Source organism: Amblyomma maculatum, unplaced genomic scaffold, assembly GCF_055883805.1.
Source record: "Amblyomma maculatum isolate TAMU_Amacu unplaced genomic scaffold, ASM5588380v1 scaffold_13, whole genome shotgun sequence".
Lineage (NCBI taxonomy): Eukaryota > Metazoa > Arthropoda > Arachnida > Ixodida > Ixodidae > Amblyomma > Amblyomma maculatum.
Genome location: NW_028146738.1, coordinates 14,595,657 through 14,616,751, shown reverse-complemented (window position 1 = coordinate 14,616,751; position 21,095 = coordinate 14,595,657). Strand labels below are relative to the sequence as shown.

The 21,095-nt window shown below is 44.3% G+C and overlaps 2 long non-coding RNA genes across 2 annotated transcripts; one reads left to right on the top strand and one right to left on the bottom strand.

Annotated features, from left to right (window-relative positions):
* Positions 1–4,980: 4,980 nt before the first annotated feature.
* LOC146172267 (uncharacterized) lies at positions 4,981–10,278 on the bottom strand. Its single transcript, XR_014702563.1, has 3 exons — positions 10,172–10,278; positions 7,849–7,977; positions 4,981–7,741 (listed from the first exon to the last, which is right to left on the bottom strand). It is a non-coding gene; the product is annotated as an uncharacterized LOC146172267 (long non-coding RNA).
* A 970-nt stretch (positions 10,279–11,248) lies between these two features.
* LOC146172266 (uncharacterized) lies at positions 11,249–14,295 on the top strand. The gene is made up of 2 exons (XR_014702442.1): positions 11,249–12,583; positions 12,999–14,295. It is a non-coding gene; the product is annotated as an uncharacterized LOC146172266 (long non-coding RNA).
* The last annotated feature ends 6,800 nt before the right edge of the window (positions 14,296–21,095 follow it).

The window sequence follows — 21,095 nt, the reverse complement described above, 5'->3', positions numbered from 1 at the left end:
TCCCTTTTCGTCACTGTGGTGGAAGGTGTGTCATCTAGGCCTCCCTTGGAACCTGGTGGGTCGGCATCACCCATCCATAGAAAGCGCATCTACCACCCGAGCGACTCACGGAGCCAGGACACTGATGTGTACTCGGCGCCAAGTGATGACTGCTCGACCGATGAAGGGTCGGTCGAGGAGTTAGTAAGGTGGTCATCAGTAAGGTGGCAAAGCACCGGCCGGCAAGTAGCGCCATCAGTAAGGGGGCCAAGCGCAGGATGCGCAGACAAGCGGAGTCATCCTTGTCAAGTACATCAACGATCCTGACAGCATGGAGTGTCCCGGTACATCTTAGTTCGTGCCAGAGCAACTGACGGAAAATTTGAAACCCCTGAAAAGGCAAACCATATCCATATATGGTTTAGCCTAGTACCGGGAGGGATCAACGACATGAGTATAAACCCCTATAAAAACGTCATTGCCACTGATGTCAAGGAGCGAAGCGCACTAGACAGTGTGTCCGGCATCTCTAAACTCCGGAATATTAGCGTACGCCCTATACTCTTCAAGAGACTGGAACTAAGACTGGGGTAATTTACAACTTTCATATCGCCGTCTGTGACGCATATTTGTCTATGTTAATCGAGCTGGTAACCAATAACATCTCAATAACCCTTGTTCAGCGCCTAGGACGATCTACATGCATCAAGCCGACTTTCAACAGTGACTGCATACCATCGTACATGAAGGTTGGGCGCTTTCGCCACCCAGTTCGACCGTTCGTGCCTAACCATTTAAAGTGCAGGAAGTGTATGAGGATTAGCCACGTGAGCGCTGTGTGTAGCAACTCCATCATGTGCCCGATATGCTCAGAGCCACACAGCGGTGACATCTGCTGTGCCACGACCTTAAAGTGCGCCAACTGCCGCCGCCCTCGCGATTCTTCATCTACAGATTGCCCCGTATGAAGAAATTCTGCTGGATCATTCTACGCACAAAGCTGCTGCTAAGGAACGGCGATGTCGTTCGCGCCGACGAATGTCGTCAAAGAAACTCATAACCCGAAAATACGCATTAAGACAAACTCCCAAGCGCTACTGCAACTGCTCCGACTCCACCAGCAATCATACTAAACCAAGGGAACCCGGTGTCTGATACCGAGGAACCTGCTGCGCCAGAAAATACTTGGCCACCACTACCATAACTTCTACGACCACCGGGGCTGGATCATTGTCGCACTCCAAGCGTCCAATGCCTAGGACTGATCCAGCCAAAACGCATTCTCCGAACCGTAACCAAGACCTACAAGTAACCGCAATGCCCACGTCACTGATGAATGCATGCATGCACTTCTTTCCGACCTGCGCACGTCAGCAGCACAATACGCACTGCAAGTAATAGACACACTGCGTCCGGTTCTTGCAGCTTTACAGTGGAAGGCATTGGCTTCGCCGAATATATCTTTTCAAAATAAAGTAAAGCAGGCCTTTATTTTTCAATGGAATGCCCGTGGACTCCAGTCCATAATTTCAGATATTCAGCAATATGTTTACAAATATTACTTCCAATTTTGTGTTTTTTGTGAAATGAATTAAACAACAATTTTACGAATATCTGGTTATGAGGCATTTGCATCGCCAACACGCAGAAGAACCAGCAAGGGCATCGTGTACATTCGGCCCGAGCTTGCATATGCGCACTATATGGTTCCCTCTAACTACCAGAATCAGAATGTTTGTGTCACTGAAGATTCGGAACCTCACTTCTATGCTTGCGACTGTGTTCTCGGTATCATCAAGCCGCTTTGACACCGAAAGTTTGAGTGCTTTGATGGCAGTCACATCAAGCCTGTGGATAATTATAGGTGATTTCAGTGCTCACCATTCATTGTGGGGAAGTGTTAGGATGAACCTTAGAGGGAGAAAGCTTGAGTCTTTCGCCTCTGACCATGGCGTGCAGTGCCTAAACGATGGAGCTCTACTTATATACGTGGAGTGACTTATGGCAGCTGCTTGGAATTGACATTTGCTGCGGAATGCGTTATCAGCAGTATCCTGGGCTTTGAAATGTAGAAACTCATGGCAGCGACCATATCCGAACTTACCTGATTATTGCCGGCCGTGCCACATCCCCCTTAGTCAAACATATGCAGCGCATTGACTGGACGCTTTTTGAAGCACGAATGGAGGATGCCTACACAGAAGGATTATCCACAGGTATTGAAGAAAAAATTAAGGAGTCCGTACAACACGCTACTTATTCATTTGACCCAATTCCAAACTGCCCCAATTTTGACATTGAGCTACAACGACTTCGACAACTTCGGAGGGCAGAGCGTAAATACAGACTAACAATGTCTCACCTCGACTACAGAGATGCAAGGCGCACGTATAAGAAGGTTCAGCGCAGAATTCAAGCCCTACAGACACAACGCTGGAAGTCTTTTTGTGAAAACATAGATCCACGCAAGGCTTCATCACGCGTTTGGAGTGTCATTCGTGGCTTTCGCACATCGCCTCCTCAGCGTCTCCCGTTCACATCTCTCGCGCTCCACCAAAGACGCAGTGAGGTAGAATTAGTCTTTCGGCGCAAGAATAACAGTCGCGTAGAGCGCATCCACAACGCTGCATTGCTGTGACGTACCACCTTCGCGGGATTCACGGATGGATCGTTCTTTCTCCATGGAGGTGTGGAATCGCGAAGTGTTATCAAAGCTGCGGAACTACCTCGCCTCAGCCACGCTCTCTCCGCTCACCCTTGCCACTGTGATAAGGTGGCTTGTTAAAGCGCGCTGCGCCAGCCACTGCAGCGCATTTTCTTTCGTTTCCGTTATCACGGAATAAAGCCGTTCCTGTCTGAGCTATGCTGCCTCAGTTGTCTTGCCTAAAACACGACATAATGGCGACGAGGATGGGATATCTGCGCCGGTGTTACGCCCACTGAGGACTTTCGGCACAAGACCAAGAACTGTAGCATCTACAGCAACGGGAACACCTTCGCCATGACTACTTTCGGGCAAGTTGAGCATTTTGATGATTCTACGACTGATTGGCTTTCGTATGAAGAGCGGTTAGAAGCATATTTGCGTGCTAACAAAGTTCCGAAAGACTTAAAAGTAGACGTGCTCCTGAGTTTGATCGGACCGGAAACTTACGCACTTCTCAAGTCACTGACTATTCCTGATAAGCCCTCGTCTAAGCCCTATGCAACACTCATAACGCTACTTCGCAATCACTTGTCTCCGAAGCCGTCGGTCATCGGCGACAGAGCAAAATTTCACCGCCGGTCACGGAAAGAAACTGAAACCATATCGGAGTTCGTGGCCGAGATAAGACACCTTGCTCAGACATGCGATTTCGGTGAGTTCTTGGATCAGTCACTGCGCGACCGATTTGTCTCCGGGTTGCACTGCGTCGACATCCAACGGCATTTATTTGCCGAAGATAATGCCTTAACTTTCCAAAAAGCTGTCGCGCGTGCCTTCTGTTTTGAAGCGGCAGTGCGAAACGCGACATAAGCGCACGTAGTGCACGTAGTGCAGGAAAGGAATGCCGATATACATAAAATGCCTAGCTCAAGGCCAACTCCCGAAGCAAAGGCCGTACCATGTTATCGATGCGGTTCGCCCAAACACGGAGCACCATCTTGTCCACATTCGCAAGCAACTTGTTATAAGTACCAAAAGAAGCGACACATTCAACGAGTTTGCACAAGTCGTCCGCGACGTGTGAAAACGCTCACAGTAAGCTCATTCAACAGGCAAACAAAACTTGCTTTTAGACACACGTGCAGTGCCTTTTATGGTGACAGTCAAAGTTAAGTGTACCGTTACAGATGGAGCTGGACACCGGAGCTGCTGTCTAGATAATTTCACGCAACCACTGCAGGAGGCTTTTTCCAGATCTGCACCCGCAACGAACCAGTCTTCGACTACGCACGTGCACGGGTGAAGTAATCAAGCCCATTGGAGTGCTTGAAGTCAACGTCGAAACGAACGGCCAAAAGCAGCGCCTACCGCTCTACGTGGTTCCACAAGACGGACACTCACTTCTGGGACGAGAGTGGCTACAAAAGATTCGGCTTGACTGGAGCCGTATCTGGGAGCTGAACCCCAGTAAACACCAACCCATCTATGAGACGGCTATAAACTGTCTTGCCAAGACAAGCAAGATGCCCGATAGATGTCTCAGTAGACCTCTGAGATGGCTACTAAACGTATATAATATGTCTCGACAAGATATGCAAGACATTGCCAGATGTCTTGATATTTCTTGTAGTGATCTTGTAGCTCAGCTAATGCACCCACTTTTTTAGGCTACAAGACGTCTTGCAAGATATCTCCTAGACATCTGGAAGACAAATAACTTACTAAACGTAAGTCAGTCTAGCAGATAGCTATAAGGCATCTTGCCCAAGATAAACAAGTCACCTTATAGACATCTGAAGTGGCACCCAAGACAGCTGATAGACATTTAAAAGATGCTTTGACAAGATATGAAAGATGTTTTTATATGTCTTGGTACTTCTTGTAGCTGCCTTCTAGCTCAGCTAATGCACCCACTTTTTTAAGCTGCAAGACGTCTTGCAAGTCATCATCTAGAGATCATTAAAATAGATTCTGAATGTCTAAAATGAGCTCTAGAATCTCCTGCAATGCTCTAAATCATTTATTCCCTGCTATTTCTCGCAAAACTGTCTGAAATGCTTATGTATTTGCAGAGGTTTTCAACACCACTGCCAGACAAAAAATATAGTCTCATCAGATGCTACTACAACTAAAGCTGCATTGCCGTCACACACCCACAGTGCTCTTTCACACATTCAGTTATGATGCAAGCTAAACTGATGTACAATTGTAAATCATTAATACTCACGCACTACAACTGTTGTCTAGTAATGAGAACTGTATGTTTTTATTACAAAGCGTGCCACATTTCACCGTTAATGGCCATCAGGTGCTCTTTAGAAAGTTTGGTAGTAACTGCACCCAATGCTAGAAAATGAGATGAGTAAACTACAGAACTCTTTAATTTCCACAACATTATACATTGCAAATAGGCAACTTAATCTCATGCATGTTAAAAGCAAGGAAAGCCACAAGCAACAGTATGCAAATGAAAAAATGTGGTTCTCTGAAACCTAATATTGTACCAAGGAAGAAAACACCAGAAAGAGCCAACTCATGAACACATGACATGTAAAGAATGATGCACATTGTCATTCATTCTCACAGACATTAAAACTGCAAACAGTAAGTGAGAACTGCACACATTCTTTGTTACAAAACATGCCACACTGTACGGTGGACAGCCATGGTTGGGTGCTCTTTGGGAGATTCGGCAATAACTACAAAAGGTGCTAGGAAACAAAATGTGTAAATCATATATTTGATTTTTTTCAACAATGCGCTACGAAGTTACAAGCACAGAAACTAGACACTACAAGTGGTATGAAAATGACAAAATAATAATGCAGTTCTCTCCAAGCTTAAAATGATCTGTTTACAAAAGAATGACAACATCCATACTCCAAACAAGAACAGGAAATGACTAGAAATAAACAGGGATAGGTATGCAAAAGTGTACAAAACTGGTTGAGTGGTCGAACGAACTATCTGCATAACGTTTGTACAAAATAAAACAAAGCAACAAATTCGAATGAAAAAGCTTCAGTATACAGAAAAAGGCGCTTTCACAAAGGACCATCATCACGTGTTGCATTTCATACTATATGTATATGCATGTCACCAACTGAATGCTGGTCATACATACATCTTGTAGAAACTGCACAAACACTTGAGCAATAGGCACGACATCAAATCCATTAAAAAATCTACACTGCAAAAAAAAAGAAGCCAAGACTGCTTCACTGCTGCTGTTCCTGTTAGCATGACTAGAATGCACTGAAAAAAAAAAATGCAATGGCTGCATGCCTGTCATAGTTACGTTCTACTATCATAACTAAAAAGTACTAAGGAAAAGGTAGCAGGTAAGGGTCATACATCACTCTACAAGAAACACTAGAAGGCACCATAAGGAAAAAAAAAAGGAAGGAACAAAAGGTTCGCATCCCTGTCATTGTACATACCAACCACTATATTCCATATCAAAAGCTGTTTGCAGCACTACAAAAGATAAGGGCAGCATGAACCAGCCATGATGGCACCAACTGCCCTTACCTTTTGTAGTGCAGCTAACAGCTTGCGAGGAGTACAGAAGGCACAGCAAAAAAAAAAAAGAGAGAATAAAATTCAGTGTTGCACACGGTGCTGCTCTTCACATTCTGCTGGTATAAAAAGAAGGAAGTTAACTGCTGAGATAGTTGGTTTTCAGAAATAAAAAAGGTATTTAGCATAACACAGACACACACAAGAAAGAAGACACCATGTGTACTTACTACAACTGTTTATTTAGGGGAAAGCAGTCGATGCATAGCTTTCACTGCTGATGTGCACATGTACAAGGCAACAGGAAAACAGCACCAATCTTATCAAAGCAGGTATGAGAAATATCTGTTCAGCCTCAAAGAAAAGCTGAAGTGTCACTGACACAGCTCAAACCTGTTTAATGTATAGATGGTATCCTCTGCTCCCTGAAAGCTTGCTCAGCTAAGCCATCACATAAGCTACGAAAGCAAACAGGTCGGCTGTCAGAAGAGACATGGCCAGCATTTCGTAAAGTGCACCACCGTCTATAAAATTCTACTGTCATGTAGAAAAATCTTATTTTGCACAAGCAGGATTCTGCGTCAATGGCCAACTTAGGGAACATGCAAAAGACATTAACAATGAAGGTGAGCGACTTCTCTTGCACCGTAGGGTTTGCACCAATTGTGAAAACTGTGGGTAACGGCTCATGAAACACTAGAAGCCCTTCATATAAAAAAGCAGGTTACAGCTGTGTCAGCAGCAAATTGGTTTTTCTTATGAGACTGAAGAAAAATTTCCCATGCATAGTTTGACAAAATGGTGCTGTTTCCATGTTGCCTTGTACCCGTGCGCATCACCTGAGTAGGCTATGTATATCGGCTGCTTTCCGCTGAACAGTTGTAAGTGCTGATGGTGTCCTCTGTCTTGTGTGCGACTGTGTTACGCTAAATAGCCTGTTATTATGCATGGAGAAAAGGCATTGAAAAAAAAAAACAAGGTCTGAATACCACTGCCAACATTCTGGCATGAAAGCATCGTAAAATGAGGGAGCTGGCATGGGTTGTGCATCTGTTATTCTGTACAACCCTAGAGGGCAGAGAAAATTAAAAAAAAAAAAGAAAAGAAAACTTCCGGGGCTATCAAATCCACTGCAGTCAGTTACAAATTAAGAATGAAGGGGCGAATATCCCTCAAAGGAGGCTTTTCTGCCAATCAGATCGTTCTCAACACTGGTACCACTTCAGCCCTTGTCCACAGCTAACTAGGCTGGGCAGCTTTTTCTTTATCGGTACTGAACACCAGCTGCACTGCCTCTTTTTGTCACCTACTGCCATGAAAGGGGGAATTCCTTTGTGGCTCAATTGATTGGGAGGCTCCTCTCTGTCAATTGTTGGAGGCCTACCTTTGCAAAATTACAAAGCTTCAAACTTGAGTTGTAAATGAGCACAGAAGGTGCCTTGATCCCAGCTGCTTGCTATTGTGGCACTGTTCATGGTGGCTGTGCAGCGCCTTTAGATGTGGACTTGGTCTTTGTCACAAGGCAAACACCAACCACTCTTTTGTGACGTCGGCAAAACTAAGTTTCATTGGTGTTGAAGGCTTTCCATGTCACACCTGCCAGGATTAAAATCAAAAGCACGATTTAGATATATGAGCTCCCAAACAGAAGGAAAAAGTCCCACTGTTGGCAACTCTAAGTTTTTGGCACAGTCAAACCATACCTGTGTATTCAGTCAGTAGCCCGTGACTGCCCAGTGAGATGTCAGTCCTGTGGCCCTCATTGCTAAGTTGTGTTTGCAGCACAGACAGGAAAAGGATAGTTGCTAGGCAGCCGTGGAGGTGGTGGCAACCTGCAAGGTGTTCCAATGCTTTAAAGATTTCTTGTGAAGTTTAATAAAGCAAATCACTGACTACAAAACATTGGATAAGAATTTAACCTCAAAATATGTCACATAAGGTTGAGAGTACTGAGTACACAATAGAAATATGTTTAACCAAGACACGCACTAGCAGCACAAAATAGTGCTGAGTATAATATATGTATATTAATAACTCCTTGATGACCTTGAAGGCTAAAACATTTTCTTGTCTTCACCAACAGACACACCTGAAGAGAACCACCATTTTCCTGATTTATACATTTCTTTTTTTATTGAGAGTCACTTTCTATGCTGGGTAAGGTTCCTGCCTCTGAGTTTACTAAGTGTTTCATTCGACATATGTAGAGAAGAAATAAATCTATATATCATGTATCTATGTATGGATGCATTACCTATGTATGTATCTATGCATGTATATATGTAGGTACCTATGTATGTATGCATCACCAGGTTTGCCTAGAACAAATGAAAGCAATATTTTAAACAGTGAGTATGCACCCAGAGCAAAAAAAAAAAAAAAAGAATGCATAGCTCACTTGCTTGAGCTGTTGGGTAAGTGTTTTGTTTACATGAAAATTCGCGCAGACACAAAATAACAAGAGCACAAACACAGACACAACAGCACAATGTGAAAAAGAGCATTAAATTCTAAATTCTAAAGTTAATTCTAAGTTAATTAATTCTAAAGTTAAAGCTCAGCTACTTTGGTCATCTGATGAGAAGAGAGGAGTCGCTGGAGGAAGATTTGATGCTGGAAAAGGTTGAGGGTCGCCGGAGAAGGGGTAGGCAGCGAACGCGATAGTTAGATGGCATCCTCGAGGCACTGCAGAGGAAGTTATGTGATGTTAGGAAGATAGTGAGAGACCGGAAAGCGTGGCGTGACATGGTCCATAGGGTCACGAAGAGTCGGACACGACTGAACTGAACTGAACTGAAATTAAATGAAGGTATTTCACCTTTGATGCCAAACACCTTCACTTCGGGAGGAGTCCATATGCTATCAAAAGGTTTGCGTGGAGTCACAGCTTTGTTGTTGAGGACAGCCAGAAGGCATACACTGAACCCATTTATAACATGGCTACATTCTATACGCCTTAAAAGTAAGTTATGATTCAGTACTCTCTTTTCTTTTCCCAGTTCTGGATAGGAAGAGTCTATTGGTCCTGAAGCAAGAAAACAAATGAAATTGATATGTTTTTGTGTATTATAATAGGCTTTTCGTTATATGAGGTCCGTCCGAAAGATTTGCTTTCGATTTCTTTCTGTACCAATTCAACTGAAGCTTAATTTCTTAAAACATTTCCGCCAATAATAATAAAAAAAAACACAAAAAAAACCTGAGGACCAAAGCAAATAGAGCACCAGCACATCACACAGCATGCAGTTCAGGAACTTAAAAAGAACTAAATTGTGCTTTCTGACTATATGAAAATGTAAAATCACTTAATCACGGCAATGTAATGGCTGACTGTAAACATTTTATGAACTATTAAAATTAAATCACTGCAGAATGTTTGTACGCCGTTCCTATCTCGCTATGTGTTTCAACTTGTGCCTGTGAATAGGCCGAGAGTATTTTGCTAGCAGTTGGGAGAGTCGCTGTGGCCAGAATGCACTTTACCCTCCCCTCTAAGGCGGCTTATTGAGATCGTTCTCTTTCTTTTTCGCAACCGCGGCATAACTTAGCGCGTATAGAGCTCTGCAGGCTGAGAAACAATGCACGGCTTCCACTCGACGGTGCGTATTTTCTGTATCTTGCTGCAGAGTGAAGGCCACACTAAGCATGCAGACTTTCGTGCTCAGTTGTGTTTCCTGGGAAAGTGTTAGAACCAGCGGCAATCAACGAAAGACGTCGGATCGCCAAGCTCATTTTGAAGAATTACATCGCGAGGTTCCGCCGCCAATGGCAGTTCACGAAACGCGGCGAGTGGAATTACAAGCGAAAAACCTTCCTGCATGCACAAAACTGTAGATGCGCCATAAAACACCGCCTTTCGTACTGACTAAACGGTCCGCGCGCGCTATCTTGCTCGCCCATACATACAGCCTGCGCCGGCGGATGCAAACAACGGCCCTTGCAGCATTTTTATTGGAAAAAGAAAACACTCAGTCACTTTACTGCTCCATTAAGTGACTCATTTAGAAGAAACAATTTCTTACTCACCCAGCGAAGCTTGCCTTGCAGCCAGAAGTAGCAGCCGCTGTGCGGGATACATTTTCAACGCAGTCACAAACCAACGACCTAACGTGCAGACACGACTAGACACGACGAAAATTTGAAATGGCCAGCCGCCGAGCAGCGCATTGATACAATAACTTTAAAAACAATATAAATCTGAAATATATTTCATAAAACAAGCTATACAAGTAAAATGTAACTCTTGCTTATGACGTATTTGTTTCAAAACGGTAAATACAACCTGCGTCTTGCGTAATTATTTTGGCGCACTATTTTCTATCTCGCTGTAAAGAGGAGGGGTGCGAAAAGGCCACGGCGCGCAAAGTTTGGGAATGGCGGATCGTGCATAGCTGGCGTTCCGTATTAACATCGGCGCAGCAAATCTTTCCTCTGTGCGAACTACTGGCTTTTATCACACACGGATACATCGCTAGCTTACTTTGTCGTTGTGAACACTCGGAGTTTGGAGTCTTCCGGCGGACTGGACTGCGCCCAGTTAGGTCGAACACAGTACGCGTGTGGCTATCGGCTGCAGAAATGAAGGTGTCAGCGGCTTTTGTACATTATGTTCAGATACCCATCGCCTAAACAGCATTTCTTGGTGCCATATTGGTCCTGCATGCTGGAAACAGCCCAAATTGCATGCTTAATTCAAAAGCGCAGGCACTTTGGATACAGTATTTTGCAAGCTGAAAAATTGCTAGAACAAACCTTCGACAATTTATACTTAGAGTATGCAGAACAGTGTCGTCCAGTTAAATTGTGTACATATTGCACTATAGGCGCATATGTGACCCTGAAACGTCTTGTTAGGAAGTATGGTAGACTTCTGAAGCAGAACTCTAGAAGACATCTGGCGTTAGCCGGCTAATAACTGTCTTGCGTAGCTGAAGACATAAAAATTCTTCACTAGACAGATTCCAGACATCTTGCCGATGATGTCTTCTAGACTAGCACCAAGCGACGTCTTGTAGATGTCTTTGATAGCTCAAGATATATGTGACCAATATAGACATATCAAGACAGCTACAAGATATTCTGTGCTCAGTGGGACGCCGTTAGGAGTTTGCCTTGTGCGACCGAAGAGTCGTCGGAGAAACTTCAGGCCTTGCTACGAAAGTACACGCAACTGTTCAGCGAAGACTTGGGCAAGATAAATGGTGATAAAGCAACTCTTTATTTCAAAGACAATTAAGAGCCTAGATTTTTGAAGGCAAGGACTGTGCCATTCGCATTACGTCCGGCAGTAGAACAGGAACTTGTGAAGCTAGAAAAGCTTGGTGTTATCTCACCAGTGGCTAGCAGCAAGTTTGCTACGCCGGTTGTGCCGGTCATTAAAGCTGATGGCTCGATAAGACTGTGCGGTGACTACAAGGTCACCCTGAATCCAATTCTAGACACTGAGCATTATCCGCTTCCAAGAGCAGATGAGCTTTTTGCAATCCTTGCGGGAGGAAAGAAGTTCTCGAAACTTGACCTCAACAGAGCATACCAGCAGGTAGAAATGGACGAACGGTCGAAAGAATACTTGACGCTAAATACACACAAAGGGTTGTACGTCATCAACCGCCTACCCTTTGGCATGGCTTCAGCCCCTGCAATCTTTCAAAGGATAATGGATAACATGCTCAAAGGACTCGAAGTGGTTGCATGTTATATTGATGACATCCTCGTAACGGGAAAGACTGATGAAGAGCACCTGCGTAATCTCGAAGCTGTTCTGAAACGCTTGTCAGAAAGAGGCGTTAAAGTGAAGACGCCTAAATGTCAGTTCTTTAAGGACCAGCTTCAGTACCTCGGTCACATTGTAAGCGCTGATGGCGTGCGTCCAGCCGTTGACAAAGTGGCAGCTATTTCAAAGGCACCGAGGCCAAAGGACAAGCATCAGCTGTGGTCCCTGCTTGGCCTACCCTACTGAAAAACCAAAAGTTCTAAGGGGCAGTAACCTCATAAAATCTCATTTAATCGCATAGAGTCTCATACGGTGCACAACATTATCATAAAATATCGTACATAATTTATGATAATGTACAAGAAACTATGAGAACTTATGCAATTATATGCGACTTGTACGTGATTTCTTATGTGAATTGAGTGAGATTGTGTGAGAAACTGTGAGGTTATTGCCCCTTACAGTTTTTTTCAGTAGGGTAGTTAACTACTATGGAAAGTTCATTCCGAACATATCCAGTGTAATCGCACCCCTCAACAGGCTTTTACGCAGTGATGTGCCCTGGGTGTGGAGCAGGGAATGCGAGGACGCCTTCGATGAAGTTAAGAAGTTGCTGTCCATGCCACCCGTGCTTACCCACTACGAGCCCGGATTGCCACTACAGCTGTCTTGCGACGCATCAGCATACGGCATCGGAGCCGTGCTCTCTCACGTCCTACCAAATGGTATGTGGAAGCCGATAGCATACGCATCAAGAACATTGACTAAGGCAGAGGCTAGCTACAGCCAAATTGAGAAAGAGGCACTCGCCTTAATTTTCGGTGTGAAAAAGTTTCACTACTACCTCTATGGCTGTTCATTCACCGTTTTGTTATCTGCCTACAACTACACGCTCAAGTACAAGTCGTCAGCAGAAAACGCGGACTCGGATTGCCTTTCGCGGCTGCCGTTGCATGGCAATGATGATGAAGCACCGGAAGATAAATTCTACGTTCTGCGTTTTGACTCGCTTCCAGTAAACTGCCCTCAAATAGCACGTGAGACCAGTCGTGACCCTGTACTCAAAGCAATCATGCAGTACGTTTTGAGCGGCTGGCCGAATCGCGCTCCGAATGACTTACTGAAGCTGTTTTTCTACAGACGTTTGGAGTTGTCTTTGCAGCAAGGATGCCTGGTGCTGGGAACTCGTGTCGTCATTCCTGAGCGCTTCCAGTCGTTCATGCTTGAGGAGCTGCACCAGGGGCACCCTGGAATCGTCAGGACGAAGGAGTGTGCGAGAAGTTACGTGTGGTGGCCAACAATTGGCAGAGACATCGAACAGAAAGTGAGTGCATGTCAGTCGTGCCAGTCGCAGCGCAACATGCCGTGCCCTGCTCCGCTTCATCCATGGGCGTGGCCTAGCCGGCTCTGGGAACGGGTTCACGTCGACTTCGCAGACCCATTCAGAGGTGCGATGCTCTTGATAGTCATAGGCGCTCATTCTAAGTGGCCAGAAGTGTTTGAAATGAAAGATACATCCGCAGAGAAAACCATTGACCGTCTTCATGAACTTTTCTGTCGTTTCGGATTTCCAGAGACGCTTGTATCGGATAACGGTCCACAATTCACATCGGACGCGTTCTCAAAATACATGCGCAGCATTGGCACCCGTCATGTTCGCACAGCGCCGTATCATCCAAGCAGCAGCTATCGCTGATTTTCTTTTGGCGTATCCCAACACTCCTCATACAACCACTGGGGAAGTTCCTGCACTCCTCCTGCTTGGCAGACGTCTTCGCACAAGGTTGGAACTTGTAAAACCTTCAATCCAATCAAAAGTATCGGCTAAGCAGTTTGACCAAACCTTAAGGCGTAAGTCATGCTATCACAAAGAGCGACTTTTTAAGTTTGGTGATAGTGCAAAGGTCAGAAACTTCAAGTGCGGAGAAAAATGGTTTTCAGCGACTATTTTGGCGCAAACTGGTCCAGTCTCGTACCGCTTAAGTGTCGTAACTCCTAGAGGTATGTTTCAGTGGGTTCGCCACAAGAACCACATCGTCCGAATGGCTCCAGAAGAAGGCACATCTGCTCCTCTGGCGCCATACCCGGAATCTGATGAGCAAGCGGAGTCCTGCCGGTCTCCCCGTCAACAGGCTGGACTGCAAGACCGCCATTCGGATACAGAACCTGCAGAACGGCGGTACCCACTTCGGGAGAGGAGACCACCCGACCGCTATGTGCCGTGAACAGGAATTTGTTTTGAACTGTAAATAAGTGCTGAGGGATGTTATATCGAGAAGTGTTATCAAAGCTGCGGAACTACCTCGCCTCAGCCACGCTCTCTCCGCTCACCCTTGCCACTGTGATAAGGTGGCTTATTAAAGCGCGCTGCGCCAGCCACCGCAGCACATTTTCATTCGTTTCCGTTATCACGGAATAAAGCCGTTCCTGTCTGGGCTATGCTGCCTCAGTTGTCTTTCCTAAAACACGACAGAGGAACAAGATGCTGCGCTGGCATCTTGTAGAGAGTCATCATCGCCAGGGTCCGATAGTGTGACATTCTGCGCAGTATCTAACATTGGCCATGAGGCTTGACGGTATCTTTTGAATAATTACAAAACGTCAATGTGATGGCACAGCTCCTAAACAATGGAAGACCAATCGTCTAGTTTATCTCTCGAAACCGGGGAAATCACAACTCCACCGTGCGGCATACCGTAAAATTGCACTGGCCAGCTGCTTCGGTAAATTCATGGAAAAATTGTTACTCTATCGAAAATCCCACCGTAGATTACCATAAAACCACCATCGTTTTGTGGTGGGTTTATGGTATTTAGAGTGGAAAAACGGTGGCCATGGTGTTTTTTTCGTGTCCATGATGGGCATGCTTTATGGTGGTCAATCTCGACCACCATACTGCCCACATCATGACCACCGAAAAATAACCATGGCCACCATTTTCCACCCTAACCACCAAAAACCCGACTGAATTCGTGGCGCCATGCTGGCGATGGTAGCAAAAGGTGTGCATGGTGTGTGATCTTGCTTCTGTGGTGGATACGGTGGTTATGGTTCCCTACGGTGGGGCCATCGTGGGGCAGCCTTGGTGTCAAGGTGGTCAAGGTGGGCGGTAATGAAGAATGGCGGCCAACTTGGCTGGCTCATCTCATGCATAGCGCACCATATGGCGGTGTGGTAGAACGAAGTATATAGGTATGTCCGACGTATCGAGTCGATTCTTGAACATTAAAGTGCACGTAGTAGATTGTCCTAAAGCCACGTACATTCGACAAATATACCAGTTATGCTGCTCGCCTTATTCCCCGCAAGCGAGCGTGCAGGCTATATTCGAATGTAGTACATCGGATGCTACATCGGAAGCCGCGATCGCGACGAGGAGCTCACTGGTTTTTCACGCCTCATCTGCCTTCCCACAAACTAAGCAGGTTGATGTCTGCATTGGCCGGTTGTGCGTGGCGGGTGTGCAGCCACGCAAACGACAGCGGCAGTGCCTACGATTCGCACATCGCCGTGTACAGCGTGCTTGTATAATCGCGTGCCGGCCGCATTCAACGACCGTTCATCCGCGAGGACTGGCCTCGGAAGACGTTTTTATCTTCAAAGAGAACAAATAACTTCACTTATAAAAGATTATACGTCATAGCTAAGTCAACGTATGCCGCCGCCGCCGCCGCGATGATATATGCACGCTGTGAGCGAAGCTACACGGCCGTGGAAAGTCAGAAACATGAAATATCCGTTTCAGGTAAGCTTCGCTTGTAAGCTGGGGAAAACATGTCGAAGCCCCAGCACACAGCACACAGCTTTGTTTTCTCGCAAAATCTCTTATATAGAGTTTAATACAGCTCGGGTGAAAGTAAGCCGAAGAGCCTTCGCTCACGCAGCCGTTGCCGCAGGTTTCATGTGTACGCATTGCACAAATTCCACGCAATTTCGCATCTCGCAAGCTACGCTGCAGCACCGCGATGTGGTGGTGCTTATGCGCATTTGGCACAAATCAAGGGGTCTGCGCGTCTGCGCTCGATTGTGCTAGGAAATGATAGCAGCGCCGCGACGAGAAAACTGGGGCATCGCGATCGAAAGAAAAATGAAAGCCCAGCTACTCAGCTTGCGCCTTGCTCATGTATACAGACGTGACATTCGCTTCCAGGGAGAACAGTAGTCAGCCTCTGCTATGAAAATGAATGCAATGCAAATTTTGTCAGAGGTACCTATTACGGCTGGAAAAGCAATTTTCTAGCACATGTGCAGTAGCAGTAGTATGTAATTAGTTTATTATATATCCGAAAGGAAGGAAAAGGTGTTTGTCAGCCCCGGTATCTGCTATCTGATATCTGAAGCACCTGAATTGGGACGGCAGAAATAAATGGGTAGTGAGGAAGCAGAAGACGAAATCAAAGAGGTGAGCGATAGGGAGAAAAGAGGAAAAATAAAGATATATACACTATGGCACAATGTGCAGAATCGCGGGCCTTAGCAATAGCTCCAAGTGCAGAGGATCAAATGTATGTGCTGTAGTGGCGTTTCCACATCGTGAAACAAGCTCCATATGCTTGAGCTAGCTGCATATAAGTGGAAGTGGCACATAATATGGAATTAGGGAAAACAACACTGCATGTACTGTCGTTCTCTTTCTCCTTGTGAATGTTATGCTGACCCTCATCAGAAGTCTCAAAAACAGTACAATTCATACAGAGGCTCTCTGAGAGTGCACTTAATTTGAGCACTACATTCCAGCGAAACCCTGTAACACTTTCCATAGGGACATTTTAAATGATGCAACAGCCACATAAAATCTTTTGTAGCCATAGGATACATTTTGGGATTAGCTGCAACGAGATTGCTGATGCATGTGCCATATGAGCTGATAAAAGAAAAAGTAAGGAAATAAGCCTGTCCCAAGAAACTTCGTAACGCCCAGTGTAATATCCCAAAGATAAATAATGGTTGGCATATGGAATATGAAAGCAAAAAAATCCACCAAGCCATATGCTGAGTATGTAAACAGTAACAGCATTGTTCAAAGCAGCTTTATGCTGTCTTCAAACAAGGCAATGACACTGTAGCATGTAGTTCTACTTACCCGCTTTAAAAGAGGTATGTATACGAGTATAGTTAAAAAGAAAAATATGTTTCGGGTTTTCAGAATAGGAATAATTATCATCATCATCATTATCAGCCTGACTATACCCACTGCAGGGCGAAGGTCTCTTCCATATTTCTCTAATGTTATAACCCGGTTCTGTGCTAGCTGTATCCACTTGACCCCTGCGAACTTCTTAACCTCCCCCGCCCACCTAACTTTCTGCTGCCCCTGCTACACTTTCCTTCCCTTGGAATCTAGTTTGTTACCCTGAGTGACCATCGGTTATCCTCTCTTCGCACTACATGTCCTGCCCATGCCCATTTCTTCTTAGTTTCTACTAGAATGTCAGTAACTTGAGTTATTTTTCTGACCCACTCTGCACGCTTCCTATTTCTTAATGTTACCCCTACCATTTTTCGTTCCATAGCCCTCTGAGTTGTCCTCAACTTAAGTAGAACCCTCTTGGTTAGCCTCCACGTTTCAGCCCCATAGGTGAGTACAGGTACGATGCAATACTACTGGACAGGCCGCCATTGGAAACTGACCCTGGCAACGTTTAACGCTAGAACCCTAGCTAGTGATGCTAGTTTAGCAGTGCTGTTAGAGGAACTAGAGGGTATGAAATGGGATGTCATAGGGCTTAGTGAGGATGGTTGTTGTCAGAAACAAGTATTTCTCAAAGAATGCTAGGCCGCTGAAAATATGTAAGCCAGAATCACTTTTGAAAGGTTGTTTTCTTGCAGAGTTGGCAATGAGCATTAGAGGTCGAAATATGGTTTATTCAGTAAGCATTATGGCAGGCAGCATAAAATGCTGAACGCTATTTTCATGTTCACAAGGTATATATGAAGACATTGAGGAAAACAAATGCGTTTTCAATCTTATACTATTCAGACTACAATAAATGCTGATGCTCATGGTGAGAAGCTTACCACAGCAATTTATCCTTGGGGCACACTGTATAGTTTTTGCCAGTTCATAATTATACAAGTTGTTCAATAATTTTGAAAAGTGAGAGATGCACACATCTAATTTTGCTTTGTCTGCAATTTAACACTTCACAGATACAAAACAAATAGAAAGTACTGTTTGTAAGCTAACTCAAAACTGTCTGATTAAGTATGACTGGTGAAAAGTGGATGCATCATGGCCACTACACTAATAAAAATCATGCCAAAGAAATTCTTGGAGGTACTGAAGAACTCATCCCATACAAAATTTTATTGCTGGAACATCTTTGCTTACCCATATATAAGTGTCCTAAGCAATGTTATCAGAACAAGTATGATAAGCGACCATGTCACAGTTTCCTGAACATCAAAAATAAACGCAGCTATAAGGAGGAGGTGGAAAAACAAAAGGAGTTGCTTCAGCCTATGAGTGGGGTCTTCATTCCAGAGCTCCACTGACATTACCTAATGAAATGATGTCAATTTAAGGAAATAGCAGAACTCATTTCTGTTCCTTCAGTGATGTTTTACGACTACTGTCAGCTCTCTAAGAGTTACTGAAAGAATAAAATGTCTACAAGAAAAAGACTAACCATGAAGGCAAAATGCAACTTGGAAAGGAGGAACCTGAAATACTTTCGCACTTGTAAAGCTTTCATATACATCGATGTCATATGTGCTATGCATTATACTAACAATCAGCCAGATGTGTTCTGGCTGTTTGGATCAAAGGTTTCATCATGGCTGCAGCTGAACATTAAAATATTGATTCAACAAATCTGTAATGCATTACCTAAGCCCTCTAAACTGCATAGAACCCAAGTGCTTTTTGCAAAAAATGACAATTAGCAGATCAACATCAGGTCAATAAATATATTAAAAAATGCGATAATTCTAAGTATAATGAAATAACTATGCACCATCATAAGAAGCAGAGCTAAAAAACAGGACACAGAAAAGAACACAAAGACAAAGTGAGCACAGCCAAGCTCAAAAATTGTGCTATGGCCTGTTTTTTTTTTTTTGCTTCACAAGATGACGACCAACTATCGAGAAAATACCGTCTCAAGAATTCCATCAGAAATAACTAATAGTGCTTTATAACTTGTGGTGAATTCCATTTCCTGCATTTCACCGTACCAAGATAAGGCACAGGACAAAAGGCAGATGCATGCGGTTGTACTCGACGTTTGTTGAAAGCATTACAGCACCCATATAGCCCTCTGCCACCGACTCGTTCCCATTTATAATCTAAACAGAATAAGAGTGAGAATGCAGCCATATGCTGAATTAAAATATGTGCCTAAAAGCTAATCAAACAATCTCGCTGGATAACTTGAATTGCAATCAATAGTGCCTCTGTCGAAAAGACAACAAACAATGCAGTCAAGTTGTTTTCTGAATACAGAGAGAGCTAAGCGTAGCAAAGAGGAACTCTCATTTCTGTTCGAAACCCTGCAATCATGCCTTGTATCTGGGAATTGTACTAACTTTCACTTTATACTGCACACATCACTGACCATAGTAATCATATAGAGCAAAGGAGGTTAAAAAACAAAGGTGAGCTTGGCAACCTGTGTTCATTATATTTTTGTTGTCCTGTCCTTTACTTTGTTAGCATAATTTCAGCCCCACAGTTCACTTCTATGAAGTAGACTTTCTGCTCTTGCCTCGGTAGTGCGAACAGCACGACTATGCAAATAATATAGCGTCCTAATAATATAGTAATAATAATAATTATATAGTGACTGTGAAGCAAAGAAAAGGGTCAACCGGCATGTGAAATGATTGAGTTTGATCAGGCCATATTTCAAGTTAGGGGCACAGATTTGTGATTTCAACACCCTAGAGGCATCATCTACCTGTATAGCAGAATTACGAGGTAATTTAAAAGCAGACATTAATGTGTTATTATGAAGGTCAAGCCAACCTAATGACATACTTGCGGTAACAAGCTGACAATTTTTTTCTAAACTGAACTTCAAGGAATAGGAGAAACAGTGCAAGTGGGAATTGTTTAAGAAAGCATAAGATCAATGAATGAACTGATGGCACACTACAGTTTCGAAATTTCTTCTTGCATTCATAACCAAGTGCTTGCTTATTCATCCTGCATCGCAAGTTAATGGATAGCTCCACTTTTGCAAACATCGTGAAATCGGTAAGCTTGGGTAACTACAAGTGGTTAATACTATTAGCAGCTGTCAGTTGTTTGGCATAACTTAGTTTTCCAATGATACTCTCACGATGCACTGTTTTTTTTTTTTCCCCCAAAGTTGCCAGCAGGCAGGTAGTGGATTGCCAGACTTGTCAAGTATGATCGCAACCATGCAAAACAGCTTTCACAATGTTTCAGATTTTAGTAAGCGCTTAAGGCTCAATTTCCAACTTGGATCCACACAAGTGTGGCCTAAACGGTCAGCAGTTTTGATCTTCATTGCCCACCATGCACACTTGCTGCTGTTGCCCTGGGCACAGAGTTGAATACACGAACATTACAAACCAGTGAAGCTACAAAGGAATCGTTTTGATGCTGAACTCTTTTTTTTTTTTTCCGCCTTCAAGTAACCACTTCCGTGAAGAAATTCTACTTCAATAAGATATGCAGCTATAAATAATTACGTACACTGCCTCCCGGCAGCGAATACAAAATTTCAAACGTACCAATGGGTTTTTTTTTTTATTTTTTTCTAAACAGTAGGTGCGATCTTCGCCGCTCCAAGCCCAAATTCCGAACACAGCTTCATGCACTTTCTTCCAGACGAGACAGCCACTCGAGGAAAGTTTCGAAATGGCTGTTTCCGCTTCACTGTGCCCTCCCCACATACAATTGCTGCGTGCCAATCTACAAACACAGGCGTTTCTCGCTTCGTTTTATGGATGAGTGACGCACTTGGCCCATCGTACACGACACGCACACAGGCACGTAGAAACACGGCTTATTTATTTACAAACACGGGGGTTCCTCGCATCGGCTTATTAATGAATGGCACGCTTGTGGCCGATCGTACGAAACGTGCGCTCGCGCGCTGAAACACGGATTATCTACAAACACAGATGCTTCTCGCGTGGCTAGCGTGGCATGCTTGAGGCTGATCGTACACGACTATAGCCTCATTTGACACGACATGCACACGCGCACGTACACAGCTTGTCACACGCCATGAAGCTTCTTGGTGTTCCGACGGCAAGGCAGGTTGC